Source organism: Arvicola amphibius, chromosome 2 (genome assembly GCF_903992535.2).
Source record: "Arvicola amphibius chromosome 2, mArvAmp1.2, whole genome shotgun sequence".
NCBI lineage: Eukaryota > Metazoa > Chordata > Mammalia > Rodentia > Cricetidae > Arvicola > Arvicola amphibius.
This window is the reverse complement of record NC_052048.2, coordinates 23,700,419-23,714,958: the sequence shown is the minus strand read 5'-3', so window position 1 is coordinate 23,714,958 and position 14,540 is coordinate 23,700,419.

The window sequence follows — 14,540 nt, the reverse complement described above, 5'->3', positions numbered from 1 at the left end:
ACTCAATACTCCATTTCTTTCTACGGCTCAGCGATATCCCCTTGTAATACATTGTCTTACTCTATGTGTTAGCTGATGGGCGTTTGGCTTCTGCTGGCTGACTGCTGGGAGGGATGCTTCTTTAGTTAGTTTTAGTTTTCCTTCCTCTGGAGTATATACCAGGGAGGGAGAAGCATCCTCAGATCACACGACAATGCTGCTGAACTTTTTTTTCAAGGAATCTCAAAGTATTTTCCAAATACTTCGGCTGTGCTTTGGAAAATTGCATACTCTTGCCAGCCATTTAAGGTGGTGCCAATTTCTGTGCCAACTCAGAAATATTTGTCATTGTTCATATTTCGTAGTTTCGTCATTCTCGCAGGTAGTGCGCTACATGGCCTTGCAGGAGTCCAGGAGCAAGCGAAGCCTGCCACTCACTAGAGATGAAGCAAAAGTTATCACACCTGGCAAACCATGAGCACGTTTGGCTCCAGGACTACAGAAGTCGTGTGTGCCACAACCAGCATTAGGCCCTTTCACCTGCATGGCTTTAGTTTGGCCCCTTCACTTCGAGAACATACATTAGAGATTTGGTCATAGTGCCGGGACTTCCCCCAAAAATCCAGATGCAAGATGTCACAAAACATAGGCAATCTGTGCCCAAACGACTTGATACACTTGCTGTATGAACTGGATGCACAGTCGCCTGCTGTAATAAAGAGGAAAACAAGTCCCTTCCTCAATATTGACAGCATAGCTACATGACATTCTGTGTGGAGTCTCAAGCAGCCAGCTGCTGTCTCAGAGTCCACTATCCGTATGACCTTTGGAGGGGCATTCTTGATCCATTATACTCTTCTTTGTCCCGAGTGCTGAAATTTGAGCATCTCATACCTTCCCCTGGGAGACAAACGTGTAAATCTGTAATGTGAATATACACAGTAAACATGACCATGCCATACCAAACTTGCCCATTTCGAAGGTCTCTATTGCAAGAATGCTGCTACTCGTTGGAGGCCATCTTCCATGTGTTCTTCCTCCTGAGCGTGGGGCTGCTCTACGTTTCAGTCTCCTTTGCAGTTAGGTGTGGCCATGAGTCTGAACTCTAGGCATCGGGACATGAAGGGTGAGGCTCACTACTTCGAGGTCTGACCCATAGACACTTTCCTGGACAGCTCCTCCACACTCCTTCAGCGACTCCTCGTCATAGGGAAGACAGAGAGAAGCTGGCCGAGCCTCTATCACCTGGGGTTCCAGGAAAGCTACCTGTAAAAGAGCCACCTACCATCCTTGTCACCAACTCTGGGTTGTCACTTTTGCGAGAAGTGAGCATTGTTATACTTCCCGCAAGGCTTCATTTTTAGTGGTTTGTAATGCATCAGTCAGCCGAGCAGCCCGCACCTTATATGCATAGTGTCAGTTGTTTGCCACCAATACAGATAATAATAAAATAATTCCACTTATTAGTGTAGTGACCCATGCCTAGCGCCTGTATTTTCAGTCTTGTCCAATGATGCCATTCCCCAATTCTCCCAGAGTGATAAATGTAAGAACCCTCTTTACATGTTCACATAGTACAGAGGGAGAAGCCCTCAGAGACGGCGTGAATACTGAGCTTCTGGCACATAGTAGACTCGCAACAGGGGGTCGATAAAATACTGAAAAGTTGAGAAAAGTGCTTGGTTTACAGGCCCGATGACTGAGTTCAGATTCCCAGAATTTATGTGAAAAACGATTGGACCCTGTAGTGTAAGTGTCTGTGATCCCAGTGTTCCGTGATGGGAAGATGAAGGGAGAGTCCTTGCACACTAGCAGCATGGCTGCCTGAGTCCTTGCACACTAGCAGCGTGACGACTTGAGTCCTTGCACACTAGCAGTGTGGCTACCTGAGTCCTTGCACACTAGCAGCCTGACTATCTGAGTCCTTGCACACTAGCAGCTTGGCTACCTTGGTATGTGCAGCCCTGCACAATAAGGGAGACCGTGTAGAAACTAGAAAGTGAGACGGACACCAAGGATGTCCTCTGACCTCCGGAGAGCCACATGGCGTGCACTCCTTCTGCTCTCTCTCCCCCCTTCCCCATCTGTCTCTCACTCTCAGTTCTACTCTTGCTCTTTGTCTCTCACACATATTCTGCACACGAAAACCAAACCATGCCTTGGGATGCCATCAATAAGTGAAAAGACAAGCCATATAAGGGAATAAATATTTGCAAGTCATAGACCAGATAGGGAGCCAGTTTCCAGAATATGTAAATAATTCTTACAATTATACAACCAAAAGATAGCAACCTAATTTTTAAGTAAACAAAGAATCTGTATTTCTCTAAACAAGATGCACACACGACCAGCATCCTGTGAAGAGATTCCCAGTATCATTGGTCATCAGTGAAATACAAATCCATCCTAAGTTTTAATGTTCAAACCTCAAGTTGTAGATACACCCAAGAGAAAGAGGTGGTCAGATATGGGAGATGTTGTGGGTGGTGGAGGGGCATGAGGGACGTTGAGGGAAGTCACAGAAGAGATGAACCAATCAAAGTGGGATGTGTGTGTGCGCGCGCGCGCGCGCGTGCACGTGCACGTGTGCATGGCAAGGTGGGGAAGTTACGTTTGCTCATTGTTCATGATGCATCATCACGTTCTTTCATCATGTCAACCAGAGGGAACTTGTTGCAAAACAGGCTTAATTAATAAGCCAATAGAACAGTTTTGACCAATTATGTTCTAGACAGGCTGTTTTCTCATGGCAAAGGAGGGCATGTACACTTTAATCTGATCAGTCATGCTCTGAGCCAGAGTGAAGGATGGGTTAGCAATGAGTAAGCTTCATTTGGTCCACCTGTCTGAGTTCTGAACTATGAGTTTTGTCATTGAGTACATGACAGAGACAGCATGTTCTTCACAAGGTTATCAGAAGGTTAGATGAGTTGATATAAACAAGGTGCCTGGCCCTGCCAGTGAGCTCAGGTTTGGAATGAATTTGGCTAATGAGGAATTTCTACCGTTTGGATCTTCTATTTTCTCAAAGACCTATATGTTGAAGGTTTGATCCTGAACTTGTCAATCTATGTGGATGTGGGGGAAACTTCAGACATGGCAGGAGTGGAAGGCAGTGGCTAATAGAAAGTGGTTGGGTATTTGGGGCCATGTGTTTGAAAGGGATATCAGAACCCCAGTGCCTCAACTTTTATGGCTTCCTGAGTGATATGAGGTGAATAGCTTCCTTTACCAAATACTTGTACCAATATGGTTGTCTTATTAAAGGCCCCAAAGCAGCAGCAACAACCTACCAAGGGCTGAAACCTCCAAACCATGGTCTAAAAGAAACTTTTCCTTTTTCTCAGTTGATTTATCACAGGTATCGTTTCTAGCAGGTACCTGGATATCTAACTAGAACAGGAGTGTTTATATTTGATGGAGGTCTTAGGAAGGAGAATACTCAGTTGCTTGGTAAGTCTCAAGACAATGGAGATATATAGTAACATCATGACCCATATAACAAAAGACCCATTCATGAAGGTCATTTGTAGCAGTAAGGTGTTGAGGATCTCCCTGTCTACCCATCCCCCATCTCCCATCCTTTCAGACACCCCATTTATGCTCACTATAGCCAGTGTGGTCTTTAGAATATAATTCTAAGTATGGTATGTTGCTCCTCTGCTTAAAATCATATTACATTACTATAAATTATGACCTTGAATACCAACAGTGAGCTCTGGCGATGGTTATAGAGTTGGAGAGAGATGGTCAGAATCAAAGAAAGGCCAAAGACCAAAGAAGAGAAAAAGCAGTTTATCCCATGGGAACTGCAGGAATTTCATTCAGAACACACACACACACACACACACACACACACACACACACACACACAGAGAGAGAGAGAGAGAGAGAGAGAGAGAGAGAGAGAGAGAGAGAGAGAGAGAGAGGCAGACAGAGACAGACAGACAGACAGACAGACAGACAGAAGGCAAGAATACACATGAGCATGGCCAAGCAGGAGAAAGTCTTGGGAAAATTGAGGAGAATATAGATGATAAAAGGCCTTCCAGGACATGTTAAAAATGTTTATTTTAATATCTCTAAAGGTCCTGTCTGTACTTCACACTGAGCACAGCTGGCAGCCAGCTCTGTGGGTGGGAAAGAAGCAGGCAGAGGCTGCAGTCCTCACTCCCAGAGCCCCAGTGATGGCTGCTCAGGACCAAAGGACTGCTGCCTTCTTGGAATCTCTTCTCCTTTGCCCACTGCAGATGCCTATTCCTCTTCTCCAGATGAGTTTCTTGCTTGCTATCCCAGCATTGAGGGGGTAGAGGCAAGAGATTTGTGGGTTAGGACAGCCAGTGCTACATAGTGAGACAGTTCTTAGGAAAAAAGTCATGTTCTCTGGGGTCTTTCCTGACACCTCTAGGCAGAGTGGAGGGCCTTGGCCTTCCTTTGTTGGACATCTTCCTTCCCTGTGAGAACCCAGGGCTTGTTGGGAAGGACTGTGTTCTGTTCAGCTTTAAAATCTCAAAAGTCCCACAGTGCACAGCAAGTGAAAGGCTCTGGAATGAATGAACAGAGATATAGGAGATTGTATGTAGCAGCCTTGTACTTCTAGGGGACAGCCAGGTGTGCTTAGGACATGATGGAGGGTGTGTGCAGCAAAGGATTGGGGGAGGAAGAGGCAGGCAGCAGATACACGGTGATAAATGAAGCAGTTCAGACAGGTAGGTGTGGAGCGGATCACGAAAAACCCTATGCAAACAGACTAGACAGCTTGTTTTTCCTCCTCACAAGAGTAGAAAACGGGCTGATGGGATTGATGTGGTGCATGTGCTTCAAACGGCAGCCTGAGCCATGTAAGTGTGCCAAGGAGGAGAGCTCGTGTGTTAGTTCCCTTTTCCATTGCTGTGACCCTGTACCTGGCAGGAAGCAAATCAATGGAGGAAAGACTTAGGTGGGCATGTGTTTTGGGGGGTACAGTCCGCTATGGTGGAAAGACTCCATCCATTGGCGTCTCTGTGGTGGTTGGAGTGTAGAGTTCTTGCTGGCTACATGATGTTGCCAGGAAGGAGGGAGAGATGGAGGGAGGAAAAAGAAGAAAGGAAAGGAAAGAGGGCGAGAGAGGAGAGAAAGAAGAGGAAGGAGGAAAAGAAAGGAAGAAGGAGAAGGGGAAGAAGAAAGAGGAGGGAAGGGAAGGAGGGAGGAAGAGAAGGAGAGGAGACAGAACACTTAGGTTAGAAGTGAGGCTGGGTTTAACCCTCAATGTCCACCCCCAAGTGGCCCATTTTTTTTTCAATGAAGCTTAAGCCCCAACTCTTTTTTTTTGCAAATCACTTCTTTTTTTATTTAGAATACTTGTTACACAATATATTTTGATCATATTTTTTCTCCTCCCCCAACTCCACCCAGAAGTTCCTACCTCCTTACTCACACAACTTTGTGTTCTCTCTTTTGTTCTTTCTTTCTTTATTGTTTTTATTGAGCAGTATATTTTTCTCCACTCCCCTCCCTGCCTCTCCCCTCCCATTCAACCTTCTCCTATGGTCCCCATGCTCCCAATTTACTCAGGATATCTTGTCTTTTTCTACTTTCCATGTATATTAAATCCATGTATGTCTCTCTTAGGGTCCTCATTGTCATCTAGGTTCTCTGGGATTGTAAATTATAGGCTGGTTTTCATTACTTTATGCCTAAAAGTCATTTATGAGTGAATACATATAATATTTGTCTTTCTGGGTCTAGGTTACCTTATTCAATGTGATGTTTTCTAGATCTTTCCATTTGCCTGCAAATTTCAAGATGTCATTTTTTTCTGCTGTGTAGTACTCCATTGTGTAAATGTACCACATTTTCCTTATCTATTTGTTTTGGTCGAGGGACATTTATGTTGTTTCCAGATTCTGGCTATGACAAACAATGCTGCTATGAACATAGTTGAGCACATGTCCTGTGTTACTACTGAGCATCCTTTGGATATATATCCAAAAGTGGTATTGCTAGGTCTTGAGGAAGGTTGTTTCCTAATTTTCTGAGAAATTGCCATACTGAAATCCAAAGGGGCTGTACCAGCTTGCACTCCCACCAGCAATGGAGGAGTGTTCCCTTTTCCCCACAACCTCTCCAGCATAAGTTGTCATCAGTGTTTTTGATCTTGGCCATTCTTACAGGTGTAAGATGGAATCTCAGAGTTGTTTCGATTTGCATTTCTCTGATGAAAACCTTAAAGTTTCTAATCTTTCCAAATAATGCCACCACCTGAAAACCAAGTGTTCAAATGCCTTTTAAATTCAAATCACAACATGGAGGGAGGTAAGACCAGTGTCAGGGGGGTCTGTACATAAGGTTAGCACTTACGCTGGTACCAGGCAAAGATGCTAACCATGGCAATGTTGTCATCAGGAACCGGGTGTTGATTTGTATTTGAGCCAAGGGCTAAGGAGGAGATTTGTAAAAAGCTTTTCTTGTGTGGCAGGACTTGCTTAGTGTGGTCTCTTTGGAGGCTGTGGGAGGTTCTTCACGACAAATAGGGCAAGGTGTGGGGTAATCAGCAAGGCAGCTGGGCCCAGATGTAAACTGATGCCTCAGGTTCATTCAGGAGAGCTCAGCAGGTCAATGATGAAGACTACCAAATGGACAACATTCTAGGATAGAGATGTCCCCTGACTCATGACAGTCACATCCCAGCAAACCCATCTGGAAAATACTGTATGTATTTAATACATCTCACTCAAACTACTGTATTTTTCCTTTTACTGAAAATAGACTCCCTTTCCTTCTCCTGGTTCCTCCTCCTCTCCCCTCCCATCCAGATTCATTCCCTTTCTTGTCTCTCAGAAAACAAATAGGCTTTTAAGGAATAACAGTAAAATATAACAAAATAAAACACAATAAGATAAAATAAAAACCGTCACAAAGGAGTTAGACAAGACAAACAAACAGAAGGAAAAGAGCCCAAGGGAAGTTACAATCAGAGACCCACTCGGTCACACACTCCGGGATCCCATAGAAACACTAAACTGGAAGCCACAGTGTGTATGCAGAGGGCCTGGTGCAGACCCACACAGGCCCTTGGCATGCTGCTTCAGTCTCTGAGCTCACAGGAGTTTAGCTCATATTGAGTTAGAGTGTCTTGTTTCCTCAGTGTCCTCCCTCCCCATTGCCTCTTACGTTCTTTCTGCCTCCTCTTCTTTGGGGTTCCCTGAGGGGAGGATTTGATAGAAACATTCCATTTTGGGCTGAGTGTTCCAAAGTCTCTCATTCTCTACATAATGTCTAGTTCTGAGTCTCTGTATTTGTTCCCATCTGCTACAGGAAAAAAAATTCTCTGAGATGCTTGGGCAAGGCACTGATCTGTGCACACAACAGAAAGCCATTAGGAGACCATTTGTTGCTACTCTTTTGGTTTTGGTTTGTTTTCTAGAACAGTAGTATTTGATTTGATCCTAGGTCTCTGGTTCTCCACCATCCAAACTTGATGAGTGTGGGGTTCCATCTCATGGAGTGGGCCTCCCGTCAAATCAGATATCGGCTGGTTACTCCCACCAGGTTTGTGCTACCATTGCTGTGGCACATTTCGTTTTAGGCAGGACATAATTGTAAAGCAAAGGGCTTGTGGCTGGCTTGGTGTTCACATTCTTCTTTTGGTACCGCGCAGAGTACCTTCCTGTACCAGAAATGCTAAAACATAGGGGTAAAGGCTCTATGTCAGCACCAGGTCAACTTCCCCGTGTTCAATGAGTTGTGCAGGTGTTGTCTTCAGCAATGGGGCCTTGCATTCCAGTTTGTGGAGTGCAACCTACAGTCTTGGCAACAGCCTGGGTTGTTTGTGGACTCCCATGGGACCTCTTTGGCTAACAATTTAATTAGATATAACCCATCCCGGTTATCAAAAGCTTCGTTTGGTGATGGCCAGTTGGGGCTCTGCCTACCCTCATTATTTTAGGATTTCATTTAGACCGTCTTCATATGGGAAGCTTCTGCTGTGTCAGGTTTCCATACTGCCCCTCAAATGGCCCTTACTTTTAGCTTTCTTTCCTTGCATTCCTTCCCTTACCCCCATTGTCTCCCTGTTTCCACTTGATCCTCCTGTTCCAGCCCTCCCCACCCATCCATAACCATATTCTATCTGCCTTTAACCATGTTCAGAATACTGACTGACATTGAACACAGACGGGCAAGCCCACCTATATCAAAGCCTTCTTTATAACAAAGTATTGACATCTCAGGTAATTTGTTAAATATCACAGTGATAGTCAGAATGATGGGATGTGGACATTTCCACACCACCCCAAAGCTGGAAAACTCTCCTCAGATGAAGTATGTTGGACCAGGATGAGGGCCTTCAAATGTGGAAGTGCCCAGGTCTCTCTGAGTCTCCCCAGAGGAGCCACCATGCTTAGGGCCATTGCTGCATGGAACCCTGTTCAACCTTGGAGGATGAGTGGGCGCTGTCTCCCTCTGATGTCCTGGGTCTGACTGTTCTTTCCAGAAGCAGTGAGATTGAGATGCAGTGATGAAGGATGTCCTGTCCCCTTCAAAGGCCCTGTTGGCTAGCTCAGGGTTGCCAAGACCTCACTGCGCTCTCCAGACTGGCTGTGGAGCCATGGAGTCGTATTGCCTCGGCCTCCTCAGCGCCTGTGTCGCAACATCTGCCTGAGGTTGCCTTTTAAAAACCCAGGGCAGGAACAAGCTGGGGACATCTCCTTGGACACCTGGGATTCCCTCTAGAGTCCGGTCTCTTGCCAACCCTCAAATGGCTCACTTAATTAAGATATATACTTCCCTGCTCCCATATCCACTCCTCCTCCATCCCAATTGGCCCTATATTATAGCCACTCTGATGAATATCTTGTATACCACAATAGAACCTTCATCTGGCGATGGATGGAGATAGAGACAGAGACCCACATTGGAGCACTGGACTGAGCTCCCAAGGTCCAAATAGGATCAGAAGGAGAGAGAACATGAGCAAGGAATTCAGGGCTGTGAGGGGTGTGCCTACCCACTGAGACCGTGGGGCCGATCTAATGGGAACTCACCAAGGCCTGCTGGACTGGGTCTGATGGAGCATGTGATCAAACAGGACTCTCTGAACATGGCTTACATGGAGGGCTGACTGTGAAGCCAAGGACAATGGCACTGGGTTTTGATTCTACTCCATGTACTGGCTTTGTGGGAACCTAGTCTGTTTGGATGCTCACCTTCCTAGACCTGGATGGAGGGGGGGAGGACCTTGGACTTCCTACAGGGTAGGGAACCCTGACTGCTCCTTGAACTTTAGAGGGAGGGGGAGGGGAAGTGGGGGAAGGGAAAGGGAAATGGGATGAGGGAAGGAGGTGAAAATTTGTAATGATAATAAAAAGACTCCTGTGAAGATTAAATAAGACTGTCTGAAAAGACTGTCACCCAGGGAATGTCCCTTAAAATGTCAGTTACTGTATTTTATTTTTAAGTCTGTCCAAATATAAATTAGTGCATTCTAAAAATAAACCCAGGGCAGTTCAAGCTTCACTCATCCATAGTCAGTGATGAGACAGGGATAGTGTTGAGGGGGAAGCTCAGAGGAAAAGTCCTGTTGCCCGGAAGCCCAGCACCCCTGGGAGGGAAGGAAGCCTGCTCCTGCCACCTCTGGGAGGCTCCAGGGCCTTGATGAGTCACCTTGCCCTCTATCCTGAACCTGCTGACCCCACTTCCTGTTCTGTCCTTGACCAATGAGTCCCTTGCCTTGCTCCTGGAAGTGTCTCTGGTCTCTTGTTCCTGTTTATTGTCATGGCTCCGGCCTGAGCTTTTCTTGAGTGGCCATCCTCTGCCACTGTTTGAGTGCCTGTTCTACTTTTAATCCTATGCAGTAAATTTGAAGACTCCTGTTATGTTGTCTGTTTGTCTCTCGCTCTGTGTGTGTGTATGACATGATTTGAAGGATTCAGATGGGATCCCTGCCTCCCAGCGTTTCTCAAGTGTCCTCCATCAGTGTCCCCATTAGAGACTGTGCTTTCAGACTAAGGCCTGCACCCAATGAACCTGCCAATGCTTTCAAAATACCTTCTTACTTATGCTCTACGGGAGTGTCGTCTTGTGCTATCTGTTTAGTGTGAATTAGCTTAGTCAGGATTAAATGAAGGGGTGGGTATGGGAACTCTCTGGTGACGAAAGGGGAATATTTGAATAGAAGGAGGCATATCAAAGTAGAGTGGGCTGAGGGGAGGATCTCAGGACTTGTGTAAGTAGGCTCTGAAAGCTGGCTGTATCTCTTTGGTCATTTAGACATGGGCCTCTCCTGGCCTGAATTCCGTAGGCTTTATTTTTCTCTTCAAATCTTCCATTCTACCTAAGGCACCTGAAGCCTTGCAAAGTCTGGAGGTTGGATCTGTCCTCAACAAGAAGGGGCAGAGCTCTTCTTTGGGGTCACTGAACTGAAATAGCCAAGACTGGGCCCAGAGTATAAAATGTGGTAGTCTCAGATGAGTAAGAAGTCAGTCCATATGGAGAGCCGGGTGGGATAGTCGATAGCCAGTGCCCCTCGTGCGGAGTGTGGGAAGCTCTGTAGGAAGCTAGGTAAGCAGGCATGTGGGAGCTACAAGCAATGCCAGAGACTTAGAGCAGAATAGCTGGGTGGGGCTGAGAAGGGTGGGAAGACTTAAGACCTGGAGACAGCAAATGAGGAAAGTTTGGGATTATAGTCAGAGTGCAAGCCCTTCCCTGCTGGCACCGGATGCTGGCTGGGCGTGAACTGTTTGGGCTGAGCAGTTGAGGTCTGGGAGGAAGCCCTTACCTGTCAGCACCAGAAGCAGGGAAGGTGGGGAGAGTTTGTGCATAGTGGTTGGAGCCTAGGGAGCCCAAAGCTTTTGGCATTTGGAGCTGGCTAGGCGGGCAAAGTTTGCAATGTCATTTGAATTTAGATGGGGGCTTCATTGACTTTGTAGACTGCTTTCAGTAGCATGTTGTTTATGCAAATGTTAATTCCACTGAGTCGGGAACTTGGGAGAACTTTCCAGCTTCTAGTGTCTTCTTCTATTTCTTTCTTCAGTATTTTATAGTTTTTTACTTTCTTGACTCTATGGTTAGACTTATCCCTAAGTAACAGGGTCTTTTTGAGGCTGTGGTGAATGGGTTTGTTTTTCTGATATCTCTATCTCTAGGTTCTTCATTGTTGATAATAAAAGCTATTGATATCTGTATACTGGCTTTATATCTTGCTGTCTTCCTGAAATTAAAAGAAATTGGGTCTTAAAAGTTTTAATGGAGACCGTAGGGTTATACTGTAAACAGGGATCAATTGTCTTCTTTCCCTGTTTCTTTCCTTTCTCTGGCTTTACTGTTCTAAGAATTCTAGTACTATGTTGACCAGGACTGTAGAGATAGGACACTTCTGTCCTGTTCCTGATTTTAGAGGAAGTGATTTTATCTTTTCCTCATTCAGAATAATAATGGCTGTCAGCTGGCTGGAGAGAGCCCTTGTGTTGAGGTATGTTAGTTTCTTCAGTTATGTATAAACTATAGCTACATAAATTAAACCATAACTATATAAACTATTAAACTATAACTATAAAATTAACTTTATAAACTAACTGTGTAAACCATAGTTAGTTTCTCAGGACTTTTACGATGATGGGGTGATTTGTCAGGTTTTTGTTCTGTGACTATTGAGATAATCGTGTGTTTTTTTTTTTTGTCCCGATTCTACAGACATACTGTATTTCATTTATTGCTTTGTGCATGTTGAACTGTCTTGGCCATGGTGCATGATTGTTAAAGTATATTGTTGAATTCTGTTTGTGGGGATTTTACTGAGGACTTTTGCATCTATATTAATCAAAGAGGTGGGTCTATAGTTTTGTGTTTTCATTGCATCCTCAGCTGGTTTAGGTCGGAAGGCAAATACAGGCTTCAAGAAGGACTCGCGAAGCATTTCTTCCCTTTTGGTTTTATGGAGTTGTTTGGAGTATGTATGCATTAGTTCTTGGCAGACCCGATGACATCCAGCGAGGAGCATTCCTGGGTGCTTGCGATCGGGAGACTGTCATTGCTGCATTGGTACCATTGCTTCTTACAGATCTCTTTAGTCTTTAAGAAATATCCCCTCGAGAGTGAGTATCCGCAGAGTGGTTCCTCATAAAATGGGACATTTATACCCGACTGCCCTGCCAAGGCTCAGTGACCATCATGGCAGAAAGGGTGGTAAAATAGAAAAGCTAGAGGTTGGAGGACTGGGGTGAAGCAGCGTCTTCTGGATATGATTGGATCACTATGCCCTTACAGCTGCAGCGGGTTTGGCGTCAAATGGGATATGAGGTATGAGGGTAGATCGAGTTCCAGGTATTTCTAGATTTCTGGCTGTGTTCTGAGTGTACAGGACATCCCGAGCATGGATCGGGGGGGTAACCTTGGAAAAGAATCTTGCTGGGAGAAGGTCATCAGTCTGGTTTGGGGCATGTTGACTTTGAGGGGCTCTCAACTGTTCAAGTGTAGGAGCCAAGCAGGTAGGGCAATGTGTGCAACTGTGCCTAGAGGACGCTAAGGTTAGACAGTAAAACTTACAAGTCAGCGACGGATGGTGATGACCTTCATAGGCGTGGATGATAGCACCCAGGAGGAAGTTAGGTGTGGTGAGGCCCCAGATCCCACCCTTGACAACATCTACCTAACTGATGCAGAGATCAGTAAGCTGTCTCTTCTACCCTCATGGCATCTAAATGCATCAGTGCCCATGGATCTGTTTGATGTTTAAGATAAGTGTGCTAAGAGCCAAGAGAATGAAGAGAAAGGAAAAAGACTGTTTCCAGATGAGTGGACAAAGCCATTTCACAGGCTGTGTGTGATGGTCTTGATTTCTCATGTATCTTCTTTGACCTTTACGCTTCTTAGAGAGTCTCTAGAAGTGTGTTGACCTACTTTCCTGATGGCCAGGTTTCACTCCTACCTCCACAGCCTTCACCTGATGGTGCAAATAGGTCTGTGACTCCGGATCTATGCCATCACTGCCTGGTTATGCCTTTCTAGAGTGGAGGCCATTGAGCCACATGCTCTGTCCTAATCCACGTGGACTGGGAGATTGCCACAAAAGCAGAACCTCCAGGCAATTGTGATGAACTTAGCTCAGAGGAAGCAGAGGACACAGCCAAAATGGCTGGCGGATGCTCTGGAGGCCCCGGGCTTCCTAGGAGATGCCATACATGGTTTGACCAAAGCTTTGGATTGCTTCTCAACTGCGATTTGGGCATATTGGAAGATAACTGCCATGGACAGGTGGCTCCAGATGAGCATCCTCTTCATCACCTCAAAGCTGTGCATCTGGACTTTCTCTGGGTTAATCTTTCTGGTCTAAGGTTTGCTCTGGGCCAGTTGAAGCATAGATCTGTGGAAAGGTATCAAGGAAGGAAACTGGGGCAAGATGGCACCCAAGGATGGAACCTCCCCCTTAATGTCCTGAGCTGGGAGACCATGTTGGACCACCAGGATGTATGTTCTGTCTTTGGGGAGGCTCTTCATGGTTTCCTCTGATTTTCAGAAGTTACTTAGTCTTTGAGACCTAGGTTTGAGTCCTTATTTGATTTCTTATGATTTTTGGTCTCCAATGGTTAAGAGCCAACACCCAGATGAGCCTAAACTCATCAGTCATGAATGTTTGCCTCGCATTTGTTACTTTCCTGGTTGCTATGACAAAGTACCAGAGAAGCGTTTTCAGGAAGGGAAGGTCTGTCCTGGCTTAGAGTCTGAAGGGAGGTGTTGGGAAAGGCATGGCAGCAAGAATGCCAGGCTGGCTAGTCACATCACATCGATAGTCAGGGCATAGGGGAGTGAAGCTGGGCTATAAAAAACTCAGGACTTGCTTCTAAGGACTCACTTCCTCCAGGAAGGCTCTACCTCTGGAAGGTTCCATGACCTTCCTAAATTGGACCACCAGCTTCAGACCAAGCGTTCAAATATCCAAGCCTGTGGGGGACATTTCACATTCAGGCCACAACAACGCCACTGGTAGCAACCAAATTTCTTTGCACACAGCAACATCTTGAGAAGCCATGCTTCTCAAGGTCAATAACCACGTGTTCTAGACTCTTTGGAAAAAATCATCAGATAGCTGGATGCCTACGGGTTGGCAATTGACCTGGTGGTGGGAATATGTTCTACCTCTAAACTATACCCTCAGCCTTGACTGTGTTTCAAGAAATCTGGTAGAATTGTCATTTATTCATCCCTTAGGCAAGTGCTTAGGACCAATCTGAATGTACAGGGTGTTGCTGCTCCATGTGGTGCTTAAAATGAAAAAAATAGTAATGTTTATTATCAGCTTTTATTGTGAACTCAGAGGCCAGTCACTGTTTGGGGTGTCTGGCATGCGTTCTTTTGTTCTCCTTTCCACATCTGTCCTTCAGGCAGCTGGAGAAACAAGTCTAACATGGCTACAGTGCTAAGAAATGATGAGCTGCTGGGCAGCGGTGACACACGCCTTTATCCTAGCACTTGAGAGGCAGAGGCAGGTGGATCTCTGTGAGTTTGAGGCCAGCCTGGTCTACAGAGTGAGCTCCAGGACAGCCAAGCAGCCAAGGCAACACAGAGAAACCCTATCTCGAAAAACC